The sequence below is a fragment of the Euprymna scolopes genome, chromosome 27 (genome assembly GCF_053919585.1).
Source record: "Euprymna scolopes isolate OS-2025 chromosome 27, ASM5391958v1, whole genome shotgun sequence".
Classification (NCBI taxonomy): domain Eukaryota; kingdom Metazoa; phylum Mollusca; class Cephalopoda; order Sepiida; family Sepiolidae; genus Euprymna; species Euprymna scolopes.
The window spans coordinates 39,786,249-39,807,007 of NC_136508.1; the positions used below are offsets into that span (position 1 = coordinate 39,786,249).

Below are 20,759 nucleotides of genomic sequence, written 5' to 3' on the forward strand. Positions count from 1 at the left end.
GCTTCAAGCTGCATTTCATATGGCGCCAAATTTGGAGACAGTTCAATATTTGTCTTCAAAATCGGCTCCAGCTTAAATTCTTATCTCATTAAAAGATGACTAATTCTTGGACGAGAATCAATTGTTAAATCAATACAACTGTTAAATAGCATTGATTATTTTTTTTGTTTTGTTTTCATTGAATTAAACCCAAATACCTGTATTTTACTCAGCGCTGCTCGAGTAGAAACATATTGGCAGGTAGAAGATTTAGAGAAATAATAATTACAAATATACGAAGCATAAGAGATGAACCCCAAAACAACTCTTGGATCCATACTCAATTGAAACCAGAAACACAAAAGTTACTCAGACTTGAGGAAATAAAATAAACAGGAAATTTTGATCGTTTTTAATCAAACACACACACACACATATATATATATATATATATATATATAGGAAACAATAGGAGTAGAAAATTTGAGCTTTATATTATCCCGATAAATTAAAGGAAAAGGCTAAAAGGGGACCCCCCCCCCACAACAAAAAAAAAAGGCTAAAGAGCCCCCCCCACAACAAAAAGAAAAAAAGGCTAAAGAGCCCCCCCCCCAACAAAGAAGGAAACGGCTAAAGGAAGCACCCCCAACAAAAAAAAAAGGACATAGCTAAAAGGGGACCCCCCTAAAAAAAAAAAAAAAAAAGACAGCTAAAAGAGGCACCCCCAACAAAAAAACAAGGCTAAAAAGGGGCACCCACCAACAAAAAAGCATCACTTTCATATATATATATATATATATATATATATATATATATATATATTTACATACAAGTCACCACTTATCTAGGCCTGGAGGTCACTCGAGGATAAGGGTTAAAGAGTGTACAGTAATCAATGGGAAAATATCGTAATCGTTAGTAGTGGAAATTTGGTTAATTGGATTACTTAAGGGGTCGGCTCATATAGAACTTGTTTACGTTGGACTTGAGGACCATGTTGTAGTCAACTGGAAAGCAGGGAAATGAAAGAGTTCCACAGGCAAGCAGTTCTATGAAGTTTGTTCATGGAATCTACATTTAGGTTTAGGCACAGATAAAGAATGGGGGAAATTGATAGTGGTTTCAGCTAGACGAGTGTTTTTCATGAAAGTTTGGAGAGGGAGAACCATAGATTGGAGCTCAAACAAATACTTGCCATGAAAATAACAATAAAGCAGAGACAGGCTCGCAACATCTCTTCTGTGGGAAAGAGGTTGCAGGGAAGAGAAAAAGGCATCCCTAACTAGGCTACGGAGTCTATTTTGAACTCCGTCAAGGCAGGATAAGCTGCTTCTAGCAGTTCTTGGTCAGATGTGGCAACAGTATTCCATTCTTTGACGTATCTGCCTCTTATATAGGTAGAGAATTGCATTAGAAGTGAAATATCTACTGGAGCAGTAGAAGGATCCCACCATTTTCCAGCGACCTTGGCAACAGATTTGATGTAAGTGTTCCATTTCACATCAGGAGTAAGGTCAGACCCAGAAGCTTGTCAAAACATCGAGTCTCCCCAAGATGTGAGCCATTCATTTTTAATTGATCCCAGACGGGGGGATCGGAGCGTTGATGCTGTAAAAATAGAAAGTTTGTTTTAGATGCATTAAAATTTATCAGCTACTTCTTTCCTCATTGTACCAAATGCTCAAGATCAGAGGAGAGAGAATCAGAGAGAACTTGGTCATTTATGGCCTTTGATGTGTTGCCATAGATTGTAGTGTCATCAGCATAAATGTCTACGAATGATCAAAGGATGTGATTTAGATCATTGATGTAGATTAGGAAGAAAGTTGGGCCCAGGTTGGACCCCTGAGGGACTCCAGCATTAATACACACAAGCTCCTGCGAGCCCATCAACCACTACTCTTATGAACCTATCAGAGAGAAATGATTTCATAATTGAGACATTTCCAGTTACACCGTAGCTGGAGATCTTGTGGAATAGACCTTTATACCATACTCCATCAAAGGCCTTTCGTATGCCAAGAGCAATTGCCCTAGAATGGAAGCTGAATGGAAACCATATTGCATATCATTAAGAAGGTTATTTTTGCTGAGGTGGTTGACTACTTTTCTATTTAACAGATTCCAGCAACTTACTAATGACATACAGGAGACTAACTGGTCTGTACTGAGAGGGAGATGACCGATCATCTCAATTTTTAAATACAGAACTGATGAGATTTTCTAGGGTGTTGGGAAGCAATTCTCCTTAAGACAACGCTTGAACAGCTTTGTAAGTATGAGAGCTAATTCTGGTCGAAGCTTTATCAGCACTACATATCATATAATAGGAATGCCGTCAGGGCTAGTTGCTTTACTGGAATCAAGGGTTTTGATTAGCTGGCAACACATTGGCAGCACAGATATTTGCATGTCACAGGAGGAAATATGGAGGTCTTCATGGCACAAGGTAGAATTAGTTGCAAAGTTCTTGGGGAAGAGTTTGGCTTTGTCTGATGCTGACGAGATTATCTCAGGTCCATTGTTGATGGTTGGGATAGAGCACACGCTTCTGTTCAGAACGCTGTCTGTTATTTGCCAAACCTGATGGGAATTAAGTTGCTGCTCAGCTACTGTGGACTTAACGGACTGAGCATACAACTCTCTAGTGTTCTTTATTACTCTTTTTCAGTGGTTGCTGGCAGTCCTGAACGCAGCTTTAGTCTCAGTATATCCATAACGTTGGAAGCAATGGAAAAAGTGATTTCTGTACATGACAACAGCACATTCTGGAAAGAACAATTGGCTATTAGGTTTTTGCTGGAAATTTTTGGAGGGTTTGAAGCAGTCTATACCTACAATTAACCATTCCATCAGGTCTGATACTATGAAGGGCATATTCTTTTTAAACATGGAACATAGAGGTAGATCTGATATAAATGTACTGAAGCTATTCTAGTCAGCCATAGTGTATCGATATAGTGTCTGAGGACTTATTACATTTCGTTTTTATTTTAACTGCTATAACCGAGTGGTTGGAAGATAAAACCGAGGACGAACATAGCTCAGAGCAAGTTCTGAGAAAAAGGTTTAGGAGACTTGCATAATGACCATCAGTGTAGGGCACATGGGTGGGTTCGTGAACAATCTGAGAAAAGTCATAAGCAAAAGAAAAATAACAGAACCTCGCCTCATCATCCGTTTTGTTTGAGTGGGCTAACCATTCCAAATTGCAAACATTAAAGTCACCATAAGCATGAACGTTAGCCAAACGATGAGCAGAAAGGAGGTGGTCAGTTTTCTCAGATATGCTTTTAAATATAGTAATTCTGCTGTTGTGGGGGCGATAGAGGGCAAATATAAATGCACTAGTGTGAGCAACTGCAACTCGGAAGCACATATAGGGTAAACTGAGGTTTTCTTAGATGTCTACCACATGGATAGTCATCTCTAATGTAGGCACATATTTCATGCCCATGGCGATCTTGGAGATCCAATTTTGATGTTAAGTTAGAGTACTCTTTAATTATGAACTCTTCTAGGGAAATAATCTGTCCAATGCCAGTTTTGCCTAGTTTAGTCTCCTGTAATTGGGTTTCAACCTCTGGAAGGTTGGAATGTAGACCTCTGATGTTGGAGAAGGAGACATGGTAGTAGAGGTTTCTGTTGGGAATTGGAGTTCTGGGTTTAAACGCATATTTTTTCTGGAGACTTTTCATAATGGAGTTTTGGGATTTGTAGAACAATTCTATAAAAAGGACCCCACACACAAACAAACACACAAAAGCGATTCCCCAAATAAAAATGTAAAAAAAAAGCCTTGATATTATTAGAGGCATTAATAGCATCAATAAGAAATATGTTAATATTATCATAGATAATCCTTACTTTCTAGAAATAGTCAAAGAGCTTCCATTCAATAGAATTTGTTGTTTGATTCAATTTTACCTGCAGAATAAAAAACTTGATAGCTATCAACTGTCTTGTCTTTTTGTATATCTGTAATCATAAAGTTGACATAATGGGCAGCATTTAACCTGAGATATGTCACGTACACAGAGATAGTGTGTGTGTGTGTGTGTGTGTGTGTGTGAGGGGTAAATGTGAAATATAAATTTTAGACAAGATACAAAATATATATATATATATATATATATATATAAGAGCAAATAGTTAAAACATGTTAAAAAAAACACTTTGAAAAAGAGTTAAAAACATTTAATTTGAAAAGGAAACTCTAAATAAGTGGATAATCCTTAATCTGCTGAGTTTCGAAGAAATAATTTCATTCTCATCAGAGGGTAGGATTTAGCAAAATGCGAGATCGGATTTTGCATGCAAAAGTATTTGATGAAACTACAAGTAAGTCAAAGCTCTTACTTGATAACAAAAAGTGAAGCGGAGGGAATATGATGAAGAAAAAAGTGATTTCACGTGAATGGATAGTCTGGTGAAAAGTAAAGTATCCAATGACGGTAAAATCCAAAAATGCAAATCCAAGAAAGTTAGTTAAATTTCCATTCGCATCAGGTAAAATCCAAGGGAATCGCGTAATTGGAAGATAGTCCGAAATAATCCAAAAGGCCGAAATCCGTGGAATAATTCACAAATAGGTACAAGGAAAAGGGGAAAGAATTCCAATAATATTATTAAAAGAAAAATAAGATATGCGTTAGACTCGGCTGCCGAGGCAAGGCGTAATTTATAATTATATTTTTATATATATATATATATATATATATATGAAATATAAATTTCAGACAAAATGCAAAATTATTGTAATAATGATAGTATAATAATAATCATCACAATTATAGTATAATAATAGTAATCATAATGATTGTATAATAATAGTAATCGTAATGTCAGTATAATAATAATAGTTATCATAAGTATAGTATAATAATAGTGATCATGATTACAGTGTAATAAAAGTTATCAGAATTTTAGTATAATTATAATAGTTAACATAATGATAGTATGATAAAAGTTATCATAATGTTAGTATAATAAAAATAGTTATCGCAATGACAATAACCTAATAATTATCATACAGTGAGTGTAATAAGAGTTATCATAATTATAGTATAATAATGGTTATCAAAATTATAGTATTATAATATTAGTAATCATAATGATAGTATAATAATAGTTATCATAAGGAGAGTATAGTAATAATAATAGATATCACTTTAGTATAACAAAACGATTTATAATAATGATAGTATAATAATGGTTATCGTAATGATAGTATAATGCTAATAATTATCATTTTGATAGTATGTCTTGCAAAAACTTTCAACAGAGACGACAGATTTTCATGAGAAATTTTGAAGCTCGACCTTTCAGACAACAAATATCAAGAAATTGGCTAAAAACATTAATTCTTTCGATCTCAACTGGGCACTTTACTACAGGGAAGGGTAGCAAAAAATCGTTCCTTCATAACAATTTAGCCAAATATGCATGCGCAAAAAAGTTCTGTCTTGAATTAGTTTAAATAAAAAAAATAAACAAAAAGAAAACGACCTGATTCCACTCACGTGGTCATAGACCAGTCGTTATAGTAGCAGCATCATTATCTTAAGATTTCACGGTCGAGACAAGATATCAGATATATTTTTTTTTTCCTTCGATTTTTTAAGTTCTAATATCGAAACAGGATTATTTATGCTATTTTTCGTTTGTTTTTATTTTTACTTTTCCGTCACGTTCACTGTTTTTGTTTTTCCGATTTTTTTAAGACATTCAGCCAAGATTATTTATGCCATTTCTTCATTCATTTATTTATTTATTTCGCTATTTTTTTTTTTTTTTTTTTTTATTTAAAAAAAAAATTATGTTTAAACAGGGTTATTATGTTCGCTTATTCTTTATTTTCCATTTTGTATTGATTTACCCCCACACAAACTTCACAATAACCGGGCAACGCCGGGTACCCCCACTAGTATATAATATATGCAGAATCAATGAGAAAGTCAAAACCAAAATACATAAATCTCTGACTTACAGCTACGTTGATCAGTCTCAGGCAGGTCTTTGGTTGGACATCCAAAAAGTAAGTGTAAAGTAATTTCTATTTGAGGACGAAAACTTTTCAGTGATTCTATCACCTTTGTCAGTCAAAAATTAAATGAATGCGGATTAAAGCTTTTTTTTTTATTCCCGTTGAGGATTCATTTTTTGTTTGTAGTTATTGATTCAGTTAGAAACGTGTCCATTTAAAATTTGTTGGTACAATTTAAACCATTTAACAAATTTGAAACTTGTTCATTGTTCACAGTCTAAAAAGGATGAGTAACGATTTTATATTTCTGTATGAATTAAAACTGTTAGAGTGCGTAAAATTTGGATATTTGCCAAGTTTTGTTTTTGCGATTACATATATATATAACAGAATCTGTCAGTTTGACACAGGAAGTAACAAAGCAGTTAGAATTTGATATATTGACATTTCTTGTGACAAATAAAATGACAGATAAAAATAGAATGGCAAAAAGTAGCCATGAGTCATCAAAACAAATCTCTCTGTCTCTCTCATATATCTATAATATAAAGCTGTGTGTGTGTGTGTGTGTGGTCACGAATAGTCTCCTATATGGTTGACTATTTTAAAAAACTCATTACATATAATGATAGATGTATCGAGACACAGGACTGAGTATGTTTGATCTGGCAGAACGGTGGTTCATTAAAATTGTGGGGTCTGCATTCGCGCCTGGTCCACAAAGTATGGCAATAAAAAATTCAAAAAACGTTTACAAGTGTTTTTGATATAGATGTACATAAGAATACTTTGATAAGTATGTTTTAACTTAAATAGGGATGGTATAATAAAATTGTTGGGTCTGCGTTCGCACCTGGACTCCATAGAATGGAAATAGGCACAAACTTTAAAGACTTTTCATATCTATCTGCGTACGTATACTTTGATAATTATGTTTCAGTTTGAAGAAATATGGTATAATAAAATTATGGGGTGTTCGTTCGCACCTAACCTCTACAGAATGGAAATATGTCACAAAGTTTAACAAGGTTTTTAATATAGATCCACAGAATATTGTGATAAGTGTTTCAGTGTGAACAGGTATTGTATAATAAATTATGGTGTTTATCTATTTTATTTTTACTTTCATCATATTGTGCTTTGGTTTTGATACCCCCAAATTCAACCCAAATTTACAACCCTTCCTTTTCATAACCTATCATACTTTCATAAATCAGTCCATTTTCTGTAGGCTTTTTTTGAACCCATTCAATGACGGGTACTTTTGCTAGTATATATATATATATATATATATATATATATATGAGAGAGAGATAGAAAGAGATACGTGATTTGATATTATAGGACAATGTCCAAATGTAATAATTGCAACAACTTCTGACAATCCCATAATTCAGCCAAACAAATTAAAACCTAAACTTTTAACCTCTAAAATATGACATTACTTGTCCCAGTTGTTGTTGGCAACTAAACTAGCAAACCTCATTGAGCTAGATTTGGCTTACCTGACATCCAGCAACACTAAAAATGAAGAGTTGTTCAAAGAGTGGATGATCTGCATGGGAGCCAACGGTCACCCACACCGATGGAGAGTAGAAAATGGACGTGGTTTATTTTTGGGAGGCCTTGCAACTCTTGCTTTTCTCTATTTTGTCCTTTAAGCTTTGTTTCTGCCAAAGGCGAAAAATTGCTGTTTGCTGCGTCAGCTATTCTTTTGAATAAGTGGTATGCAGAGATTTTGAATCCTCCCATGGTATTCATAATCACTCTACTGTCAATCTCTCCATTCCATTGACCTTTATCCTTACATGGTTTTAGGATTTGGATAACTGATAGTTCATTAAGTAAAGAAAAAAAAAGAATACGTTCCTTTTTCTCTTTCACTTACTCTCTAAGTGCTTGGGTCGGAAACTTATAAAGAACAAACTGATATAATTTGTATTATTTGGATTCTCTGGACAACTGTTCTCATCTTCAATGTTATTTTCACAACGTTTCAGTCGATATAACTCCCGACCTTCGCATGGACCCATGGCACAGTGGTTAGGGTACCTAGAAAAATCAATTATAAGGTTGACAATTCAATACTAAGTGTGGGCGACCAAAAATTTTCGATTGCAAATTATTTAAGTCCTCTATGCAGTCATGGCTGAGGAAATGAGAGCGTACTACCCCCGCGAAGTAAATAAAAAAGGGTTCCGTCCAAAATTTTGTCTAAATTACTTAGTTCAAGAAGATAAACCTAAAGAAGGTAGGAGGTTACATCAACCGAAACGTTTTGAAAATGACACTCAAGATGAGAACAGTAGTCTGAAGAATCCAAATAATCCGAATAACCAATCTTCGTCTTCAAAATTCAGAAATGTGAAATGATGTAAAATATCATCTCCAAATTTTTTAATTAAATATAATTAACAATGATGCAAGCAATTTCAGAGGAATCATTTTTACTTTCGTCTAAAACAAATGCCAAATCATATAAACATCCTTTCTGACAAGGGTGGAAGAATTGCTGTTTTTTGGGATTGACAGTTGTTTTAAGTGAATGGCATATGGAAATTTGTAATGTTCTAGTAGTGTTCATCGTCATCAATCTGTTTCATTAATTCCTATCCTCAAGTGGCTTTTAACTTTGATAAATGGTGACTCATTAGAAAAATTCTTTTTTAAATTAAGCATTAAACATGCAGTAAGATTATGAGGGATTAAAATAGAAGGAGCGTTTCAAAAGTAATGGATCAGAAGGAGATTGCAAATTGCATTGTTATGATGACTGAACTTATGCATTCATGGCATGAAAGTTTCATCTTTGTTGCAGATATTGACGGTGCAAGACTAAGAAAGTAACCCCTGTCATGGACGTGTGTCAGAAGCAGAAATATCATTGAGTTCCTGACAAAAGTGTATTAAGAATGGTGATGACTATATAGAAAAACAAGTTCTGGAGCACAAAAGGTCGCTCATTTTAATGGTATCAGTGTCGACTATGTAGCTCTTAAATTTTTTGAATAAAAAACAAAAAAAACTAGGTTTTACTTTTTTGCCCTTGTAATTTAAAATGTCAAGCTTTTGGAATTTCTTTGAGACAAAAAATATTCTCTTAAAATTATTTACGCCAATTAGACGTTATTGCTTCTAGAGATAATGGATACCAGCTGAAAGGTATCCATGAAATTAGTTAATCATGAAGCAAGAGTGAGGGGATCCCTAACAGCATTTCTCGTGACTTGACATTGTTCAAGTTTAATGGAAGGAAGAAATTAAAGATAATAATTGGAACCATGCTCGGGGTAAGTGGAAATGGCGAGATGCAAAGCAAGCACTCTACCATTTTACTACTTCCACCCGGAAGTCATAACTATAATCTTACATCACTTCTAAAATGGAGTTAATTGTATTAAAAAATAAATAAATAAATAAAAAAAAAACAGAAAAAGAGAGACAAGTGTATTTTTCAAGGTTCTGTGAATTCAATGGTTTTTTTTGTTGTTCTTTAATGAACGAAATCTAAAATATGCAATTAAGTTCTTCAAGTGAGACATAATGAAAAACAAATTTTTCGTCATTAATTGGCAGTGATAGTAGTATGTTCTACTTAAAATGTAAAAAAAAAAACCAACAAAAAAACAAAAGACAACCACTAACAATTACACGAAAATTCATTTTTTCATAAAAAAAATTAAGTTTATAGATAGCAGAACAATACAAATTGACTCAAACTGCAGCAACTTAAGATATAATGGCGAAAACAGCTATGCAGTTTCACTTTGATTGATCCAATTCATGCGTATATGTATAACCGTATATAAAATAATTATGTTATCAAAGAGTAAATATTTAACAAAGCAAAACCTCATCAAGATAAATGCTGAACACTATCAAACGAAGAAGAAAACAATATTAAATGAAAGATGGGGGATAAAAATTATAAGTTTATTATACCATCAGAATAAGGAAAAGTTAACGAGAAATTTAGAGCCTTTTTCTCAAGTTTTCCTAATTGTGTTTTGATGACATAATAATCTTATATATATATATATAACTTTCATTCCTCATCTTTCATTTAATATTATTGTATAGTTTTTTATATACAGTATAATAGTAATAATAATAATAATTTATAGTTTTTTTTTTGCTCCTTACATCAAATGGCTTCATGCCTTGTCTAGCACAATTTCCATGATAAAAAAAACATTTCAAAATCTTTGATCATTTTTTTTTTTTTTTTTTTGTAATTTTTAAAAATTATATTAATTTTAATATGACACGTTAGTATGCTTTTACCAGAAAATACATTTTTATTTGTATTTTTTTTTATCCTTTAAGATAAGGCTTCATAATTTGCATATTTTTTTTTTTTAACTTTTTTTTGCGGACTATTATCCTCATCTTCATAATTGTTTTACCACGTTTCGGCAAACTTATCCTTTGGCCTTCTTCAGGTGATTAAACATGATGGGATAAGAATACTGAGTCTTGTAACTGTGTCTCCAATAATTACTGCCTTCCATAGTTGTTGTCTCACCATGTTTTTTGGCCAACTAATCCTCTGGCCTTCTTAGGTGGGATTGAAATTGCTATCTTCAGACAATGCTAGTGTGGAACCATAGAGACTCAACATCGCGATCCACTGTGCCAAAAGCCCTGAAAGGTTATCATGGTTAGATTTTATGGTCTTATAAATTGAATTTTGTGTTCTACATTCCTATCCCGTCACGATTAATCACCTGAAGAAGGCCAGAGGATGAGTTGGCTGAAAAGTGGTGAAACAACAACTATGATGATGAGGATAACACTCCGTGAAAAAGAATGAATGCTGAAATGCATTTGCATAAAAATCCGGTATGCTGCACAAGTGCTGTACGTTTTCAGGCTGAAAGACTGATGGACAAAGCGTTTGAGAGAGACGCAAGGACACATCTCAAAATTCTTTGACAAGATTTCAAAAAAAGCTTTGCTCAATTATATTAAATCTGATCCCGTGATTGTCATATGCATGGAACATTGCCAAGGTCTCTTGCTTACAAAACTATTTAATTATTACTTATTGTTTAGACCTACAATAATCATAATAGAAGTAAAAACTTAGTTTTAGTTATGCACTAGCCTGGGTGCCCGGCGTTGCCCGGGTATTTGGAGGTGTGTGTTGAGCAAAAAAAAAGTGGCAGTAGACAGGTAGGCTTGAACCCATACCCCGAAGGAGGAAAAGAATGTGAAAAAAAACAAAAACAAAAAAAAATATATATATATATATATATATATATATAACATCTTTGCCATTGCATTCATCGCCAAACCAGAAATGGCAAAGGTTTAAATTAAGGCTAGTCAATCGAAAAGAGAGAATGACTCTCGAAAATATCGGGGAAAAAAAACGATCTCCTTGTAGAAAAGTGCCCAATTGAGGACGAAGGAATTAATTTTTAGCCAATTTTTCGATATGTGTCGTCCAAAGGGTCGAGCTTCAAAATGACAACGATCTCGTGAAACTTCATCGCTTCTGTTAAAAGCTTTAGGCAGGCATACAAACATACATACATACATTTAAACAGACAAGTGAGATTTATATTATAGATGAAGAATGTCCCATCTATATTTACTGTCCTCCCCACAAGGAAAGAGTTAGACACAAGGTCGGTTTTTAATGGAAGAAAAATACAGCTAACCGCACTAAAAAACAAAGAGGGGGGAAAGCGGGGCCCTGGGCTGTGTTAAAAATTAAAATTGCCTCAGTCTAAAAAGATTTCTCCACTGACCGAGGAAAAAAAAAGATGAAGTGTGTAGTATCAGAGTAGACATTACACTTTGCTCCGAGCCAAAAAGGCAAAGGATGTCAGGTGATAAATTTTCTAATGAAACCAAAGTACAATAAGTAATAGTGGTTGTGACCCAACGGGTCAGGGGGTAAATCTAATAAACGTATAGAACAAAGCTATGATTAATAAATACATATAATAAATAAACGACTTTTTTTTTTTACAAAATTTTATTTCTATACATAATACATATTCATATTAAAAAAAGAACGATTTGGGAATCTTAAGTACGATCCGCCCCCAGTGTGTCTGCGGCATTATGGTGAATAAAGACTTTAGCTAGGCAGCGTAGTCCAACCAAAGGTACAGTGATGGAGATAATAGACACTCCCTCCCATCCTAAAATTTTGAGTGGCCTTGTGGCTAATTTTTTTGTTTTGTGGAATTTTTTTTATGTGAAATAAAAAAAAAAATTATATAACTTAATACACACATTTTTTTCCTCTGTTAAAAGAGATGACGATTCTATTTTAAGAATTGAAGACAGGAAGTACGATCTAAACATAGACATACTTATAGTATCCCATCACCGAACCATACACATACCAGCTTGACCAATTTGATGTAAGAGGATCAACAAAATTCCTTTTCACACTTAAAACTTTCGGATCCTATCAACGCAAGCAAACGGAAATGCTCACTTCTCTTAATAACCTAAACACACCAATCTACAAAATGGCGACAGACACATTCAGAGACAATCGTGTCAATGTTTTCAGTTCAGATAAGACGGTTATTTACGCATTTGCTATATATATATATATATATATATATATATATATATATATATATATATATATATATATATATATAAAATTTATACAAATATCTTACGAGAAATCCCAACTTATTTGGTTGACACGATTTTGACAAAATGTTTAATTTTTAAAAATAGGCGCGATTCTCCATCGTTTAACACGGAAGAACGCCAACAACCTTGCATTTTTGTTCCTCGAAAGGCCTTTCTTTTTCTGATAGATAATCGGTTAGTCAGACTGATTCTGTTCAGTAATTTTTTTTTAAATTTAAAAAACTAAAAAATCAAACTATACAAAAATTATTGAATTAATTTGAAATTATTTTGACATGAGTAATTTGTAAAATTTATTTGATTTAATTATTTTTGGACTATTATCCTCATCTTATAGTTGTTGTTTTTACGACTTTTTGACCTGACGAAGGCCAGAGGAATACTTGGCCGAAACGTCGTAGAAAACAACAACTAGAAGATGAGGATAATAGTCCAAATAATTAAATAAAATAAATTTTATAAAAATTGTCGTCGATTCTGAATCTATGTGTTATACGGGTACTTCTACAGTTTAATAAAGACATTAAAAAAATGAAAATATCGAAAAAAGTTTAAATTGTAGGTATCCGTTATGGAATGAAATTCTCCCCCCCCCCCCAAAAAAAAAAATTTCACTTAATTTCATCAAGTAGTTTTTGTTTTACAGCGAAAAAACAATTTGTTATGATACCGAGCAAAAGGTTCGATTTTTAGGATGAAAAGCTAGTTATTAAAGATGGGGAGGGAGTGTCGGCGCTTTACATGGAGTTATCTCCCCGTGGCGTTTTCAAACAAAATTTTTTAAAAATCCAAGATGTCTGCCTTCAACGTGCTGTCATAAAAAAAAAAAAAAAAAAAAAAAACTACTCGATCAAATTAAGCAATTATTTTTTTCGGGGATCTTCAGTTCAAAACGGATACGTACAATATAACCTTTTTTTTCGATATTTTTATTTTTTTAATGTCTTGATTAAATTGTACAAGTACCGTTATACGAAAACTGAACTTGAACTTGAATATTTTCAACGGCAGAAGTGCGAATGATATGAGAGTTGGGGAAGGAGAGGAGTATTAGCAATAGTAGCTTAATAGAAAGAGAGGAAAAGAATGGCAAGTTCTTATTTTAAACGTAGAGAAAATTGAAGTACGAAGATGGAAGATAAATTATGCAAATAAAAAAAAAAGTAAGAATTAGAAATTACAGAACATTATAAACATAGTAATACAGAGTTTACGGCTGGGGGCAGAAATGCAAAACTACCTACTTCCGCCAAGTTTCACACAAGTTTACAAATGTAGTGTCTCTGTCTAGCCTGGTATGGTCATGTTGAAAGAATGAATGACAGTTCTTGAGTATGTCATAGCATTTTCGGTTTAACGCCTATTTTACACGCTAACGTGTGTTGAACACAATCATTATTCTCTTCTTAGAAAAGATCTTGATCCTTTAAAAAAAAAAAATAATCGCAATTTCTATAAAAAAAAAATATTTTTTTGGATTTCCGGTTCGCGTTTTTGTCTTGACTCCATAACAAGTCGTACCTGTAAGATGCATTAATTTTTTTTTTCTCCTTTTACACCGTAATCACATGATCAGAATTTTCCAACACTAAAACGAGACTATAAACAGGGAGACAGCAAGTTCATGAGTTGCTGATAAAATACTAAATAAATTCAGTTCTAAATGACACTTTTCTGGAGGTTGAAAGTTTAATTCTTAGTGCAGGCAATACTATTGTGAATTACTTAGGATTGGCTGGAAACTTCATTGAGCTGTGCCTTCAAGCGTTGAACAGTCCAGATTTGCATTTTGGGGGTGCTGGCAATAGTCCTGTTGTCATAACTTGGATCGGTAGAGAGCATGAGTTGTAAAGCGGTGCATCTCCGCTCTCGCTTGTTTAACATTGTTTCACTTTCAGACATGATAGAAGGCTCCTATCGCTCTTGGGATTTGTACACAACTGGCCAATTGGTAGATGGTCTGCAACCAAAAAAGAAAACCGGGTTTTCATCAAACGGAAATGGAATCATGTTTTTTCTAGGGCGACAATTTTATCGTTTCACTGTATATCAGCAATAAATGGTAATAAAATGTACTTAACATTTTACTGCAGCTTCACAGTATTATTAATCATCAGAAGTGTATCTAATTGGCATCAATCAAAAAGCAAAAGACTTATACATATTGTGGTGTCATTTTCCATCCATGTTTTTTTTTTTAAATCTATATATGTAAGTATAATTGTTCTAATACTTTGCCGTTCTTTTTTCTTTTAACCTTCCATAGGCAAATACAAGTATCTAATAAATTTTTTTTTTTTAATTACATTTTCCCCCCAAACAAGGCACATTGCCACTTTGGTGTAGCAGGGGAAACAACTACAGGGGTACTATGTAGGGATTTGGGCAGCAAGATGTCGGTTCACGTTGCACTTGAACTTCTGCATGTCAGTACAGTTGGGGAAGCAGTGACCTGGAATGGAATTCCAAAGTCTAGCGGTTCTGGGGAAGAAACTACCGGAGTAGAAAGATCTTTTACATCTAGGGATCTCTACAGTGTGGGGGTGGGATTTTGCAGCTTGTCGGGTCTGTCGAGGGTGTTCACGTCATGGGGGCACAAGTGCTTGCAGTTCATCAGAGCATTCACCATTAAAATACTTGTAGAACAGGCAGAGGGATGCAACGTTTCGTCAATGGGACAGAGGCTGAAGCTTAGATGCCAGTTAAGGGACTATCAGATTTGCGACTCTCTTTTGAACCCTGTCAAGGAGCTACATTTCACAGCGTTTGTAGTGGAATCCTTAACTTCCAGCCCCTAACCCTCACATGCTAACTGCTTAGCCATAACTAAACATCTATACAATTCTACCTATTAGACATGCATTGAAGTTCATTCCTATTCCAGTTAGGTATTTAACAGCCAAAGTATGAACTCAGAAGCAAAGCACACCGCACTGCATTACACAACTATGTCATTTAGGAGATAAGTCCTTCACTACCCCCCCCCCATCCCCAGTCGCCAATCAAATATTAAAGACAGTTTGATATTTATTTAAAGTATACACACAGTTTACCCTTTCAACCCTGTCGTCCAAACACAGACGTTTTGTATGAAAAGCAAAACATTCCCAAGGTCTGAAGTTGCATACACAAGCTGTTCGCTGATTGGTCAATACATTGTTATTTTTAACCATAAACACAAAAAACATGTGGGCATTCATTTTTGTGATAAAATCATCGCCTAAAGTTATAGGGTTCAAAAGAGTAAAGCCTTAGTGCATACACACATACATATATAGATATAATATATATATATATTGTTTACAGAAAGTTTTAGCTGAGATAAGTCATTGATACCGTCGGTTTCAAACCCATTAAAGAAATGAGTGTTGGCTGAAGAAAGCTTCATATGGGTATCTAAAACGGTCCTAATTATCGGATTTGAAACCGACGGTACCAATGACTTATCTCAGCTAAAACTTTCTGTAAACATAATATAAATAATATGCTCTTATTTTCGGATTTTCCTTATAATCGAACACTTTGCCGGATTTCTGTTTCAAAATAAATAAATAAATAATAAAAATTTTATATATATATATATATATATATATATATATATATATATATATATATATATATATAATTATCCAGTGACACGTGGTTCGTCATCTACGACGCATCAGAGTGGCTGAATCTACCGAGATTCAGCTACTCTGATAAGTCGTAAACGACAAAATACGTGTCAGTGGATAATTATATTTCCAAAAACAATACATATGCCGCTCTCCATTTGGGGGTACCAAATTGGTCAAAGGGAAAATTATTCCTAACTCGCATTTAGGTAAAAATGTACCTCCATATAAATAATTGAATTCGTTCAAAAAGTATTACAAAACAAAAAAAAATAAATAACACACGTGTGTGATTCCATTCGCGCACGCGTGCATTGCATATCAGGGTACACCTTCAAAAATTGCAGAAAGAAAAACTCACACTTCGCCACTTACTATTTGTCAACATATATTAATATTTATAAAAGTGAGAATGTGTGTGTGAGGACAACTCTCAACCTATATAACTCAACGAATTTTTTATCTACAAACTTGAAACTTTGTATATAGGGTATTCAGACATGTGGAAAACTTATTAATTGCTTTTCATCATGAAAAAAAGGCTGCTAAGTGGTCAAAATTTAAAAATTCGTACCTGGGGAGTCATCGGATGTTTATCTGTTTGTCAACTATTTCACAACTGCGCATGCGCGAATCGTCCACATGACAGCTTCCTTACATTAGGAATAAATAGGTTTAAAAACACTTTTTAAAGATCGTGGTAAGCTGGCCTAATAGTTATTCTATGTGACTCATTGTCTTTATGTTTTGGTTTCCATCTCAACTCGAGTATTTTTTTTTTTTTTTTTTACTTACAAGAAGTGAACTGTTTAGAAAAAACAATACTCGCATACACATCTCCCATGTAGAGATAATTAAAGGAATCGTTTTGGCATCGGAAAATAGGTACAAATTTTTCCGAGTCCGATTCCCCAAAAAGTTCCAAATTTTCTAATTCCCGATTCCAATTAATCGTCCCAACTCTAATCTATTATATATATAAAAGTGAACGTATCTGTGTGTGTGTGTCTGTGTACATTTTCCTTCGCAATAACTGTCAATTTTAAATATAACTTAATAACTTGATTTGAGCCCCAAACAATAAATGTTAAGGGGGCCATAATAGGGGTCAAAGTTAAAAAAACTGACCGCTTTTTTTTTTTTTTTTTGGTTCAACATACACCTCCAAACACCCGGGCAACGCCGGGTTGAAATGCTAGTATCTATTATATAAAAATCTGTGTATTTTTTTTTTTTTTTTTTTTTTTTTTACTATATTTTCCTTTATTATAACCTATTTTCTTAAAGAGAACCCCTGCTAAAATAATGTTGAACTATTTCCCATGAGAAAGAGATTCTGTCTTCGTTCTGGGATGATGGGGGAGGTTAAGGGAATGCATGGAATTGAAAACCATCTTGCAGAACTGCATTTCTGCGCATGCAAATCTTGTAGGATTAAAGTTATTTTCTAATTAAACTTTGAATTGCTAACATTTAAATAAAATTAAAGATTTACATGCATAATGACATTTCATCAGAAAACACCAGCTTCAGCATCATTAAAGATGTAGAGAGGGATGTGATGAGAGAAAGAAGTAAAAATACAAAAACAAGGGGTAGGGAAATAGTAAAAGACTTATATCTCTTCTACCCTCCACCCAATAACGTACTCAATTAAAAAAATAAAAAAATAAAATAAAAATGTTTGCTTCCATTTCACAGACACAGAATTTAAACTCATAATTCGGATTAGGATCTGTTTGGACATAAAAAAAAAATTAAAAAAAAAAAAAAAAAAAAAAATTTAAAAAATCATTTTCACCCCAAACAAGGCATATTGCCATTTGGAACGTAATGGGTTACTATTTGGGATCGTGTTTAGCAGGGAAGTGAGGAGAGTTGGCAGTGAAATTTATGTTCATATTATTACATTTAATCGTCTGCAGGTGAGTACAGTCATGGAAGCAGGAAACAGGGAGGGAGTCTAGCAGTTTGAAGGAGGAAACTATCAGAGTAGAAGGCTTTTCAACATCTAGACCGCAACAGTGAAGGGGTAAGATTTTGCTGCTTGTCAAGTTAGTCGGGAGTATGTATGTCAAGTTAGTCGGGAGTATGTATGTCAAGTGGGGAAAAATTCAAAGAGTTTACCAGAGCACATTTCATTAGAGTATTTAAAAAAAAAACTCATTTTCACCCCAAACAAGGCATATTGCCATTTGGAACATATGGAGCAATTGTTTGGGATCATGTCTAACAGGTAATGTTGAGATGATTAATCGGAATCGGGAATCTGAAAAAATCGGAACTTTTTGAGGTATCTGAATCAAAAACATTTGTGCATACTTTTCAATGCCAAAAACAATTGTTCCATTTTTTTTTTTTTTTTTTTTTTTTTTAGATTTCATTTAAAACAAAATACTCCACTGTATGTAGTAATGATAAAATATTAAATATTTATTGATTTTAAACAACCAGTAAAACTAAAATCGGTAGACTATCCCCTACAAGTGTATTTTTACGTTTGAAAAAATATCTGCACATTTAACATGTATTTTTTTACTGTTATCGGGCGGGGGGGCAATTTAAGTTAGATATAACAATTTTATAGTCAAATAGAGATTTATAAAGTATCAGAATCGGAAAAAATATTGGAATTGTTTCATCACTACTAACAAGATTCTAAAACCTGAACAGAACCATCTTGTTTATTTTTCGGTCCAAAGTTATGCCCTTCGTCTTATTGGCTAACACAGGATTTTGTGGCAATTTTCACATCAACATATGAACAAGAATTCAAAATGAGAATGATACAATGCAGACAGGCTTAGATCAATTAAATCTGGACAGTATGTGTGCAGAACAGGAGACTTTGATGGTATGGCCACATTGGAAGAATGGATGAGAATTCTTGAGTTAGCTGATGTAGAACAGTTGAGGTAGCAAGTTGTTCCAAGGAAAACATAGGTCAAGAAAAAAAAAAAAAAACGGACCTGAGGGAAAGAGAGATAAATAAAGACCTGTTCAGAGACAGGTTACTTTGGAAGTCATTTTCTTAAAGCCAACATGTGAAATGGACAAATTCCAACCAAATATCACAAAAAGGTGAACTCGTGCCTGCAACAATACATTTTGGTTGATTGTAAAAATTGGATAGAAGTTATTTTAGAGGACGGTTCATCAACAACTTGTTTATTTTGGACTTGAAATGACGATGTTATAGTCAACTGGGAAGCAGCTCTGCAGTATTGTGTCCCTCACACGAGCAGTTACGTGAAAAAAAAAAAGAAGCTCTGCTTATGGAATTTTCGTTTAGTTTTAGGCACAGATAGAGATTAAGGGAAATTGTATATTCTTGGGATGTATCCATTTAATATGTGAGTTTAGCAATTAAAATATGAATTTAAACTTAAGACCAACTAATATTAAAAACTAAAATATGAAATACAGAGGATAATGCAACTTTAAACTGAAATACGACAAACCAACAAAGCCTTTCATTTTAGTATATCTTAATTTTACTTTTCATAATTTTCGTGTATAAAATTGGTGTACAGAAAGAACTTGAATACCTACTAGACCTGTCCCTGAGTATCTAAGGTCTCTCTGTACAGGAGTGTGCCAAGACAATGTTCAAAATAACAGCATTGAAAGCCTAAATAAAATCCCCTACACTGACTTATACAACGATTAGTGCATCTTCTTCAAGTGATGTTGTCTATGGTAACAACACTAAGCTGGATATTCCACCAGACTAAACAAATTCTTATCCTAAAATCCTGTAAGAGTAAGCGATCAAAAGAAAAATATATTATAATGCAGTTAACTGGTCAGTTAGTGAGAGAAAAATTAGTTCTTTTGTCACGAAATCAACATTTGAGAGATAATAAAGAACTATAATGGAAAACAGTAGAACCCTGGAAATTTAGTATAGAATCGGTAATTGTATCGGAATCGGGAAAAATATTAGAATCGTCCCATCACTAATTGTAATACAGAAGAACCCCTGACATCAAACATTAAAAATCAGTAACAAAATACAGTACAGTATATAATACTCATGTATATAATCAAATAACATAAATAACACCATAAGGCGGGGCAAATACCGTAACCAGGGGCCAGAAAAACATTGTATTCCACATCGTAACTGGAAAAACATATCCTAGGGTCACCGTATCTCAGGGTTACTGTATGTACTGTATGTATGCATCTCATATACGGCACAATCGCGTTGACACACTGTTCTCGTCAGATTACCAAAGTTAAGCAACGTTGATCCTGGTTAGTACCAGATGGGTGACCATTTGGGAATTCTAGGCGCTGTATGTGCTCTCTGCTTATCTCAACATTAGTTTCCAGTCGTCCTATACATACACTTTTTTTTTTTTTTTTTTTTTTTTTTTTTTTTTTTTTACAAAGGCATCACCACATTATCAAGGCCCAGAGGCCACTCAAGGATAAGGGTTAAAGAGTGTACAGTAGAAGTTGGTCAATATAGTAATCATTAGTAATGAAAATTTGGTAAATTTAATAACTTATATGGAACGGCTCATCAAGAACTTATTTACTTTAGA

The 20,759-nt window shown here is 33.6% G+C and overlaps 1 protein-coding gene across 17 annotated transcripts in view; it reads right to left on the reverse strand.

Annotated features, from left to right (window-relative positions):
* LOC145248835 (pleckstrin homology-like domain family B member 2) overlaps positions 1 to 20,759 on the reverse strand; it is an 839,292-nt gene that overhangs the window by 522,505 nt on the left and 296,028 nt on the right. Inside the window, exon 1 of one of the 17 annotated variants that reach the window (XM_080110534.1) lies at positions 5,969 to 6,108. The exons of the other annotated variants lie outside the window; for them this stretch is intronic. The gene's annotated coding sequence lies outside the window, so the exon portion shown is untranslated. Of the gene's footprint in view, positions 1 to 5,968; positions 6,109 to 20,759 lie in introns of those variants that run through there. 17 annotated transcript variants of the gene reach the window in all.